The sequence below is a fragment of the Coptis chinensis genome, chromosome 1 (genome assembly GCF_015680905.1).
Source record: "Coptis chinensis isolate HL-2020 chromosome 1, ASM1568090v1, whole genome shotgun sequence".
Classification (NCBI taxonomy): Eukaryota; Viridiplantae; Streptophyta; class Magnoliopsida; order Ranunculales; family Ranunculaceae; genus Coptis; species Coptis chinensis.
In genome coordinates this window covers 73,533,663-73,545,853 of record NC_141456.1, presented here as the reverse complement: position 1 = coordinate 73,545,853, position 12,191 = coordinate 73,533,663, and the positions used below count along the sequence as shown (strand labels likewise).

The 12,191-nt window shown below is 37.2% G+C and overlaps 1 pseudogene; it reads left to right on the top strand.

Moving 5' to 3' along the window:
• Window positions 1-2,304: 2,304 nt before the first annotated feature.
• On the top strand, window positions 2,305-3,361 carry LOC147525157 (putative alpha,alpha-trehalose-phosphate synthase [UDP-forming] 7 pseudogene; annotated as a pseudogene).
• The last annotated feature ends 8,830 nt before the right edge of the window (window positions 3,362-12,191 follow it).

Sequence of the window (12,191 nt, the reverse complement as noted above, 5' to 3'; positions counted from 1 at the left end):
CAATTCAGCTTCACAACTTCTAGAGAAGGTATTTCACTTTTATCAATTACTTTTGATGCTCTAGTAAGTTTCACACTTCAATCTGCATTGAGTATGCTATATTATCAAAAAACCACATTGTTTAGTTACTAATCAATTCCATATTGAGTGGATGGGGATTTGTTATAGCTGTTGTTTAGTTACTAATCTCATCATACATGAAATAGAATTGTTTTTGGTCAATTTGCACACAAAAAAATGGAAACCCAAAAAACCACAACCCCATCTAGTACTAGCAAACAAGCTCTTCCTTTTAACACACCTAGATATCCCCGACATTGAGAAAGTCCAACTCAAAGAAGAAGTTTTAACCATGGTTAAGTCAGATGGTAATAATATAAAGGTTCCTTTGTTTATATTATCTTAAATATGAATAAAAATATGATCTTTAGTTAATTTAGTTACTTTATCGTTAGTTCACTTTTGCCATAGTTAGCGGAAACCAATGTTATAAAGTTATAGAAGTTGTTATAAATTACTGCGGAAAGTTTCATGTCTCATTTGATTCCTAGAGTTACATAGAATGGTGTTAAAAAACATGTGGTCACGACCATGAAACTAGCTTTATTATAATTGAACCACTAATTTACGGGAGGGAGGAAATATTGTCAAGATATTGGAGACAAAGCAAGCACGAGCAGTCAAAACAAACTTTTTATTTGTTCCATATTTGGAATTGGTGGTTTAAGAGAGATGACCATTGCTCGACTGACCTGTAATGATGAGAGAGTAGTCACTGTTTTTAATAGAAAAAAGTGAATTAAGGCTTACTCTTCGAGGCTGCACACATAAAACTGGACTGAGGCTATAGCGGTATAGCCTCACATACAGTGCAAGAGGGATAACTTCTTGGATTGTGTTTACTTTTACTCATATAAATCCCATACTTTTAAGTCATTAATTTATCTATTTATTTATTGTTTGGATTCTTAAAGTGCACTTTTATGGACATTGAAAGCAGTTTAGTGGTAGACAATGCTAGCAGTCAAAACAATTATTCCATCTGTCCCATACTTGGAATTGCTATTTTAAGAAAGACTAGCCTTGCTCAACTGACCTCTAATGATGAGAGAGTAGGCAGACCTTGGAAAAACAAATCAGAGCTTACAGTTCGAGGCTTGCCTTAGAGCGTCGTACACTCACATTAGGAAAGTGCATTGAGGCTATACTGCTATAGCCTTACAGTTACATGTTGTTTTTGCAAAAGTTATTAGTTTACTTATAGTTTCTGGAGTTTTATAGTGTTCTATTTTTGGACATTGAGTTTACTCTTCAATAACCTTCGGAAATCGCCTTAAGTCTATTAGATTTTGAAGACTGTACAATTTTGAAGATTGGTAAGATACTGAGATGTGAGAGATCTCCCAAAATGCACGACATGTATTTGTGAAATGTGAATCAATGTCAGCTACTCCGAACACACTTTCTAAACTCCATTAATTTTGTCGTTCAGTACTTTTCAACAAATATACATGTATTTTCCTGCTAAAGCTCTTGGTATGAAGTCTTTCATGACTTAAATATTTGAGTGCTAGATTGAGGAGTTTTTGGGGACTGCCTAGGTAACTTTGGTTATCTGGGGAAGGGTATTCATGTAATAGGAGATTTGTTGTATATTCATTATAAGTGACTTCTACCTATAAGGAAAGGGATCCTCTTTTGGGAAAATGATTTGGGAAGAGTAGGAATGTAGGATTACTAATTATATACATAAAGTAAGTGATATGTAGCTTCCTTTTTTCTTGGGATGACAATTTTTTGTATAAGGATGAGGGATACTCTAACTTACGAGTTTTCCGATGAAGGAAGGATGACAAATTAAGGGTATCTTGAAGTTGACAATGAGGCTTTGAATTATGTCTTTATGTGTTTATTTTTTTTAAGTCATTTTGAGATAGCATTAAGGTGAGACAGGTGTAATAGGAAAAAGATGAGAGGGAGAAACAATGGAGTTGCAATGGTGATTATAATTTAATTCATTATCAAAAAAAGATAATTCTGAGGTCAAGATGAGACTTATAGATTTTAATTTTGGGATGGGAGGCCAAGTCATGTAATTTGTGTCAACATATTAATAATAGGGTTATTTAGGGATTGGTCCTACTTATTTAGTGGTATTTAGGGATAGGTCATAAAATTATCGATTATTAGGCTTTAGTCCTACTTCTATCAATTGACCTTGAGTCGTCTCAGTTGACCGTGGTCAACCCATTTTATAATAATATATTTTTCATTTTTTTATCAAAATGGCCAAACTACCCTTCTATGGTACTGCCCACATTCTTGAGGAGGCGGTTTCTTCTATTGAGAATGGGGTTCTTCTTGCCTTCGCCAGTTTCGCCCGTCGAGATATATCGGACTCTTCCCCTGTCGAGAGGAGATTCTCAAGGCACTTTTGAATTCAGATTTGATTGGTTTCCACACTTTTGATTACGCACGACATTTCCTTTCTTGTTTGCAGTCGAATGTTGGGTTTGGAGTATCAGTCAAAGAGAGGTTATATCGGATTAGAGTACTGCAGAAGAATGGTTGGGATCAAGATCATGCCAGTTGTGGTTCACATGGGTCAGATTGAATCTGTATTAAGTCTTGCAGATAAGGAGTGGAGGGTAGAAGAGCTGCAACAGCAATTTGAAGGGGAAACAGTGTTGCTTGGTGTGGATGACATGGATATCTTCAAAGGAATTAATATGAAGTTATTGGCAATGGAGCATATGCTTAGTCAGTACCCAAACTGGCAGGGGAGGGCTGTATTGGTTCAGATTGCAAATCCTGCTAGAGGAAGAGGACGAGGCCTTCATGCAATACAGACTGAGATACAAGCTAGCTGCGAGAGGATCAACGAACAATTTGAACAACCTGGTTATGAACCGATAGTCTTTCTGATAGGCCTGTCTCGATAAGTGAAAGAATGGCTTTCTACGCCATTGCTGAATGTGTTGTTGTTATAGCTGTAAGGGAAGGGATGAATCTTACTCCTTAAGAATACATTGTGTGTCGACAGGGTGTATCTGGTTCTGAATCTAGTTCAGATTCGAATCTTCCCAAAAAGAGTATGTTAGTAGTATCTGCATTCATTGGCTGTTCTCCTTCACTTAGTGGCGCTATTCGGATTAATCCTTGGAATGTTGAGTCGGAGGCATTGAATGATGCAATCTCAATGGCTGAAGTAAAGAAACAGTTGCGACATGAGAAGCATTATAGGTATGTTAGTACCCATGATGTGGCTTACTGGTCTCGGAGCTTCATGTAGGACATGGAGAGAATGTGTAGAGATCATTTCAGGAGAAGGTGTTGGGGAAGGGTAGTTTGGCTATTTTGATAAAAAATGAAAAATATATTATTATAAAATGGGTTGACCACGGGGTCAAGGCGACTCAAGGTCAAGGTCAATCGATAGAAGTAGGACTAAAGCCTAATAATCGATAATTTTAGGACCTATCCCTAAATACCCCTAAATAAGTAGGACCAATCTCTAAATAACCCAAAATAAGTACTTACTTTAATTTATTCATAGAATAGTTTGCTTACTTGTTTTCTAGCTAGGTAGCTTTTTACATAGTGTTGTAGTGCCTTGATCCAAAGAGTTAATGGATTGATTTGTAGCTTGACCTTCGACATAGTTTGAATCAAATTTAGGTTTCAGGAGCCTACATAAAAAGATAGTATTTTATGTCTTGTTTTCTAGTGAATCTTCTTTTGTTGCATTTGGCTATGATAGTCAGAAGTTATGCTCGGTCTTACTCTTATATAGCCATGGATCTCATTATAAAGACTCTTATATATGTTGTTGTTGTTGTTGTCCTCTTTCTTCTTTAAGCAATTAAATGATTTTCAATTAGTTTGATTTGTTTAGTAATTCTTAGTATGTTGTTGTCAGAATGTGTGGCATTGATGACAAAGGATATGACAATTGTCAATTTGAATGCTCCCTTCGCTGTACTCAAAGATACAATTGTCATTTTTAGCTATACTTTTTATACTTTAGTTTTTTTGTTTATTGGGTACAAGTTTTTCAGTGTTAGTGGATTAATAGAATCCTAAAGCTAAAACTATTTAACCAATTTGATTGGTTAATATCAAATTTTCGTTTAACAGTTACTATATTGGATCGAGTCTCATTTTTTAACTTCACTCTCATGTACTCAGTATAGTAAAGAGTCAAAGAGGTTGATTGTGGTTAGATATTTGTTGCATGTTAGCTATTCTCGTCATTATGGGGTTTTCAATCTCAGTTAGATGATGGTGTTCTCTTTCGGGAGTGTCCGAACCTGATGCTTTTGCAATTCGAATAATTATTTAATCCCCTCAGTTGGATCTTCCCTAGCTTACTCATCTCTTTTATTTGCCAACTTATTCATGCTTTCTATTTATTAGCAATAGGTTCAAGCATCACAGATTTAATTGGAAATCTCATGCACATATTGTAGCTAAATAGTTATTCAACCATATTTGCTCGAGAAATGTGTTCAAGTTTATTGCCTCACTTGAAAATGTGAACTATGAAATCTGAATTGAATATATAGTTTTCATGATGCAATTCAACAGTGTTGTAATTATTTGACTTTGTTGAATTGTCAGTTATTTTGTTGCTTCAATTTGTAGGCAAACCAGATTGTGCCTATAGTAGAACCTATATGAGCACACTTTTCAGTTGTGCTGACTTCTTTTTTCTTTTATGTTACTTCTCAGTTAATCAAAATTATATCGTTATTCAAATGCTAGGTAAGTGGGTAGATTCTTATGAAATTTTATTTGGATATTGTTTAAATTTTAAGACTGCTATAATTTTGTCCAATGCTGTAATTTTGTCCACGTCTGGAGGAGATGACACATGTAATTAGAAGATAAGATCATCGAATTAGTGGCTCTAAGTATATGTATCTCACTAGGGTACCTCGAGGTGATCTAAGCTTTTACCTCCGGGGGAGTTTAGTATGTACTAATCTTTGGTTTTTACCATAGCGCCAAAGGTGTGCTGAGGTTATTAGTGCCATACAACACGATCAATTATTGATGTCTAATGCTATGGACAGGTTGTGTAATATATTTGGAATGTATGGTAAAAGTAGGTGCATCCAGGTAGGGATGTCCAAATGGGTACCTGACCCGGCCCGAACCTGACTTTTCGAGTTTTGAACGGGTATCGGGTTACCCAAACCCAGACCGGTTTTCAGTGGGTCGGGTTTAGAGTCAGGTATTTTGTTGAGAAGTGTGACCAAACCCTACCCTAATCCTATATTTCGGGTACCCATCATGCTCGGGTTTAGGTTTCGGGTAAGATAAAGCCCGGTATAAATGAATAAAGATGACAATAAACAGAAAATTTATTTGAAATATATATCTACATTTTATTCTTTCTTCGACTATCCACCAATCCTTCAAACAAAATAAAACTTTTAATGAACTTGGAAGTAATTATCAGCTATACTCGGACATAATTATTTGATATAATTTAAAAATAGATGGACTCGGAATGAACTATAAACACATGATCACGTGTAATTACTGAAAAATTGAAAATCCCGACATAAATTTTTTCATAATCCAATATATTAAATAATTCATCATTGTAAACATGAATGAGATCATAATCCAAATATTTATCTAACTCATTCTTTTATATGAGATTAGTACTATGCAATTGAAACCGGATTAATTTGGGGTTCGATTTCGGTCCGGGTTTGGTTTCGGGTTTTTTAGCCCTTTTAACGGATTTAGGGCTAAATTATCGGGTTGGCCTCGGGTCGGTCTGGGTTTAGAGAGTGTGACCAAACCCTACCCTATGTATTTCAGTTTGGGTTTTGTTGGGTTCGGGCAGGGTTTGGTGCAGGTATTTTTTTTGGGTTTTGGGCCGGTTTCGGGTGTCACGCAAGATGGACATCCCTAGGAGCAGGTAGCCCAGGAACAATACTGTAGGTGGTATAATAGCAAAATACAGCACAATATATTTTTTTTAAAACAATGAATCATTAGTAACGGATACAAAGCCGTTAGAAACATTCTAACACTAACGGACGAAATCCCTTACTATAAAATCATAGTGACACTTATATCCGTTACTGATGGAGAACTAAAAAATTTGGTATCCGTTACTAATACATTGTAACGGTTACGTATCTGTTACTGAAATTAATTTCAGTGACACTTTATATCCGTTAGTAAATTTGCTAACGGATATGAAGTGTTACTAATTTCCGTTACTAATATTAGTCACACTTTTGTGTCAACGCAAGATAACCGTTACTAATATTTGGCAGTAATGGTAGTATATCCATTACAAATAGACTGATATGGTGTAGTGATTGTCTTTGACTAGGTCATTTCCAACAAGAGAGTGTTGATGACCGAAGATTCAAACAATGCTGCAGCAGTTCTTTCTTGTTAGATGATGATTCAAGGTACATAGGTCAAACTATTCAATTTTGTTATCCATTCATTTCCTTGACTCTATACACGCAAATCTGCTAACGTAGTGATCATTTGCTTCCTTCCATTTACCTCATAACATACCCTTTTCAGTTGATGACATATCAAAGTCAATAATGGAACAGATTGACATATCCGACATTGAACCACCTCCACTCATCCTTTCAATTAAGGCTTCATGTTTCTGCTTCCACGTGTGGAATAATCAGTCTACTTCCCATTGCTCTCTAGCTACACGTATTTACTTTCATACTGAATCATGATAGCCTTTAAACCGTTCTGTTACCTCCTAGGATCACCTTTCTGCATCGAAGAAATGCCCTTCCGACATCCCCAACCAAGTATAGAATTAAATCCAAGCTTCACTAGCATTATATTGCTCTCTCCGATCTGATGAGACAGTCTTCCGCCATTTTGTTGTAGTGTTCTTTTTGAAGTGTAAAATTTTGGTGCTCTCATTTATACACAATGTTCGATATTCGTTCAGATGTAAAAGCCTAGGTTGACCTGTCCTTGCAATGGAGTAGCATACAGACTGACTTTGTATACTAGTTGATGTAACTAATTTGTTATGTACTAATTTTTATAACAGAATTCAAGACTTAGGCAAGACAAAAAACATTGGTATTTGTACTTGTCCATTGTAGTAATCCAAAGTATAATAGTCTTTCGAGTTATCTCATTTGTCAACAATTATATTTTGAATTTTTTTCTTCATCTTCATTACTTTGGTATGATAGATTCAAGTCAAAAGTGATATTCTACTGTCATGTTTATTGGTGAGAGAAATGTTGCTAAAGAGTTACCCCCCCTCCATCATGTCACTGTGTCGGAAGAATGTGTTAATGTAAAATTATTGCTCCTCCTATGCACTTCATCACTCGCAGTACTTCATGTACTAACTTCGGTGCTTGATATATATTCTCCCACCCGCAACTTGTTTGTAACTGACCTGTGTCTTAAATTCATTTATGAGTATACAAATATCTTAATTCTAATGTAATAAGTCGGTTCACGGAAGCCTAATAATAGCAGTATGTCACTAAACATTTATCTGTTAATATGAACTGTCATGCACCTTTAGATTGCACACACTCTCATGTGATGAATGAATTTGATGCCTGTGTTAAGACACAAGTCATCCTTATATAAAAGTAAAAATATTAGTCAGTTGATAAGACAAATATGATTAGCTTTTGACTAGTTAAATTAACTAGCTAGTTTTAATTTTTATTTTTATTTTTTATGTGAATTTTCTTCATCTTTGACGGACAAATTATATAAATATTTTATGATAGAGCAAATTTGACAAAGAATAGTGATATCGTCATCAAAATCAAGATGATCAAAGTTCAGAGTTATGTTCTGAGCGAGAGAGACATAGATTAGAGAGTTAACATGTCCATATTGGATCGGTGAAACTGTTAATTAAAACCATGAACTGTATCACAAGTCATCCAAAAAAACTATATTTGATAATTTTGTGTATAAAAAAAATAGCAGTTCTAGAGTACACCCTCAATATGGGTGCGCTGACATCTAGAGCCTTGGTTATAGACTTTGCCATGCAATACACCCTCACCTCTTGCTTATTAGAGGGCCCAGATGTGATAGCGCCGGTACAACATGCGTACTCTAGATTTTGGTTTAAAAAAAACTAAAAAATTAAATAATGTGATGTATCCAATCAAAATAAACTTTTTAATCAGACACAATGAATTGTAAAAGTTACACCAATACACATCATTGTCAGTATCATCTCTGGTGTGTACATATCTCTTATTAATTCATGGATTGCTGGCAAGGCCTGTTGACAAAGCCATTGTAAGCATGGTTTTACAACTCGCCCGGTTTGACATGGATTGGAAACTCCCCAAATTGACTTTTTATTATTGAACCGGGTTTAACCAGTTTTTTAACGGTTTGAACTGCCAGATTCAAGTTATGAATCGGTCAACTCGGTTGTTCGAATGTTGTAAAAGGTGTTTAACTTGGGAGTTTCTACTCAACCCGGCCGAGTTGATTCAACCAAATACTTCCTTTAGTAGCCTCAATTATAATTAGAGATTACAGTCAAGTGAGTGGAGTGAATGTTCTGGGCCGAGGGGGGGTATGAGGCAAAAAATGTGATTTTGTTGGTTTCTGTCTGCCTGTCCTCAATTTTCTTCTCTTCGTCTCCCTCTCCACGCCCTTCTCCCTCTTCATCTCCCTCTCCGCTCATGCCCCAACTGCTTTGCAGTATACTAGTCATATTGCTAAATCTACTGTGTGCAGGCTGTATCAAAATTAATGGCGCGCGATTTTTACTTAGCAAATAACCGCTCTGGTTCCATTTGAATTAGTGGTTGGAAGACTTTGAACCCCGGTCTAACCTGATCCGGTCAAAAAACAAGTTCTCAAAATGACTGTGTTTGACTTTGACCCAAATCGAGTCAGTTGGACGAAATCGGTTTAGTCAAATTTTCTGTCATAGTCATAAATCAGAAAATCTGAATTTCAAAATTTTGGTGCGAAAGAGGAAACCAAAGCAACTGCAAAATTTGCCTAAATTTGGAAACCAAAAATCGCACTCGATCTTAATTAACTATTAACAAATTAGGGTAAGTAGAATACTTCAGTCATCTCTCAATTAACTGTTAACAAATTGTTTTTCATCTCTCTTAATTGATGAATTTTTCGTTTCTCTACCTTAGATTTTGCTTGCATTGATTATGCTTTGATTTTTCTTGATGTGATTTTTTCTTTGATTTTGCTTGCATTGTTAGTTATTGATGTGAATTTAATATATCGATACTATTTCTTCTGGTTGTGCTTGGTTTTCTTCTCCTATGTGATTGTTTATGGCTGGTGTCCTATGCGATTGTTTCTATAGAGATTTTCTAGGTGTTTTGGATAATTGGCGTGGTAGAAGTTTGATTCTTATGATACCTTTTCATTCTTGTGCTGCTGATTTATTTTATTTTCATGTATTCGTCAGTTTAGTGACGTTTAGTTGGCGACGGAGTCTAACCAGTCTGTATTCGGTTTATAGCGCTCATTGTCGCCTTATTGATGACTAAATAATGGTTATCATTTTTGATTTTTTTTTGTTAAAGGTAATTGATTAATTATAAAGAATAAGGCTTACATGATATCAAAGGTAGCAGAATAGAGAAAAAAAAATAAAATACAAGCCTGCACTAGAAATGAAAATCTAGTGAACAAAACGATAATAAGTCGTATGATGGTTCTCCAGATGAATCATGAATGAAGGTCGAGAAATCCACCATATACTGTCTCCATGTGTTAACGACCCTAATGCGGCGCGGTTGTCGCTCCAGATTAGTCTCTCTCCAAGATGGAGTGAGATTAATCCATGACGCTTTTTCTTTCAAAGATTGCCAGATTTCTTTGACTCTCCAATGCGTTGTGTTGTTCTGGAAAGCCTGGACAACTGAAGTAGAATCGCATTCCACCCAGATATAGCGCCAACCCAAATCAATCGCCTGTTTAATGGCCTGGATAATAGCCATTGTTTCTCCCATGTAGTTAGTGGATATACCCATCCCACTAGCAGCCGCTCCCAAGAAATCTCCTCTGTAGTTTCTGAAGACATATCCCCACCTTGATCTTCCCGGATTTCCTTTCGAACATCCGTCAATGTTTATCTTGAGTATACCCGGAGGAGGAGGTAGCCAAAAGCACTCAAAGATTTTTGGGGACCTGCGGATTTTGAGCTGTAGCTGGAAATGCTTTAGAATCTTGAGGTCATGCATCGAGTTTTCCATAATCCCCGAGGACTTATGGTGCGCTCTTGTAATCGCTCTCCTGACCAAGAAGCAAACTTGTGTGTAGCTTGGAACTTTGTCGTCATATAGGGCTTTGTTCCTGGTTTTCCAAAGGCTGACCATGATCGTCAAGGAGCAAGCTTTCCACATATCCAAGAAGAGTGAGCTATAATGCTTGCTCTGCTGCCTCACATAAGAGAAGGACTCCAGTTCTCGCTGAATTTGAAAGATTTGCTGTGCAAACTTCCAAATTTTCCTAGCAAAGGCGCAATGGAATAGGACGTGCTCCAGAGTTTCCTCCTGATTTTGACAAATACAACATCTAGATGCAAGGTGAAACTTCCTTTTTTGTAGTTGATCATCCATTCTAGCAGCACCGTGCGCTAGTTTCCAAGCAATACCCTGTGTTCTCGGCAGAATTTTGGTGCTCCAAATGAACTTACTCCATGCTGATTTCGGAGCTTTTTTCCTGATACCTTCAAATGGTGCTGCCACTGTAAAGTGCCTATTTGTAGAAGTGATCCACACTCTTGAATCTTCTTTGGAACTGTCTGGTTGAGGTAGCTTAGAGATGTCGATGCCCAGCTGAAGGAGTACTTGCGTCATCTCGTTGGAGAAGGACCATCTATCCTCGTGTATGTAATCACTGAGTCTAGCTTGGAATTTAACAATTTCTTTCCTTTCCTCCTGAAAAAAGTCCCATATGAGCCTCTACAACAGCCAGTTCTCCCTCCAAATGTTAATCGCCTCACCATTACTGACGTTCCAACCATGTAGAGATGCCATTTCATTAAGAGCCCATTTGATGCCAGGCCAAACTGTTGAGGTTTTGTAGTTTGACCATCCACCAACTTTGTTGATATATTTCCCCTTCATGAAATCTACCCAGTCTCCATCTCCGGACAGCAGCGTCCAAGCTTGTTTCATTAACATTGCAAGATTAATATCTTTGAGCCTCCTTATTCCTAACCCTCCCTCCTCTGTTGGTTTGCATGATTTCTCCCAAGAAACCGTTATAGCTTTCCTTTCCGCTGGGTTTCCACTCCAGATAAAGTTCCTGATGATGTTTTCACAATCCTTTATCACCGATTTTGGTCATTTGTAGATAGCCATATTGTGAACCGGGATACTATTGAGGACATGCTTTGCTAGCACCACCCTTCCTTGGAAGGATAGCATTTGCACCTGCCCTAACCCGCTCTCTTTCTGATCTTATCCACTAAAGGAGCAAGAGCCGCTTTGGTAACTTTTCCCATGATAAGAGGAACACCCAGGTAGTTCTCCGGCAAAAGACCCTCATTGATGTTCAGCACCCCCTGTATACGGGCCTTTCTTCTATTGGGCATACGGCTAAGAAATATCTTACATTTTTCCTTATTGATAATCTACCCTGAGGAGTCCTAGTATCGATTCAGAAGTTTCACCAGATTCTTGATACCTTTCATACTAGCATTGCTGAATAGAAACACATCATCGACAAACATCAAGTGTGAGGGGCTACAATACTTTGTATTGACCACCATATGTGAGAGCTCTTTATTCTGAATCAGTTTGCTGATGGACCTGCTTAAACAATCCTCCGCCAGGGCAAAGAGCATGGGAGAGAGAGGGTCGCCCTGTTTAAGACCTCTTTCTGCAGTAAAGTGACCTTGTGGACCCCCATTGAGCAAAATAGATAACGTATTGCTTGCGAATGCTCCCTTCAACCATTGAATCTATTTGTCACCGAATCCCACCTGTTGTAGCACTGCCCAAAGAAAGTTCCAATCCATAGTGTCGAAAGCCTGCGAGATATCTATCTTTATGGCGATGTTACCTCCATATCTAGGAGTTTGAAGCTTATTAATCAATTCGGAAGCTAGTCCAATGGCCTGCTGGGAATTCCTGTTTGGGATGAACCCATATTGCTCCTTGCTGATGATCCTTTCTGCAAACGGAGATAATCTCATGGCAAGA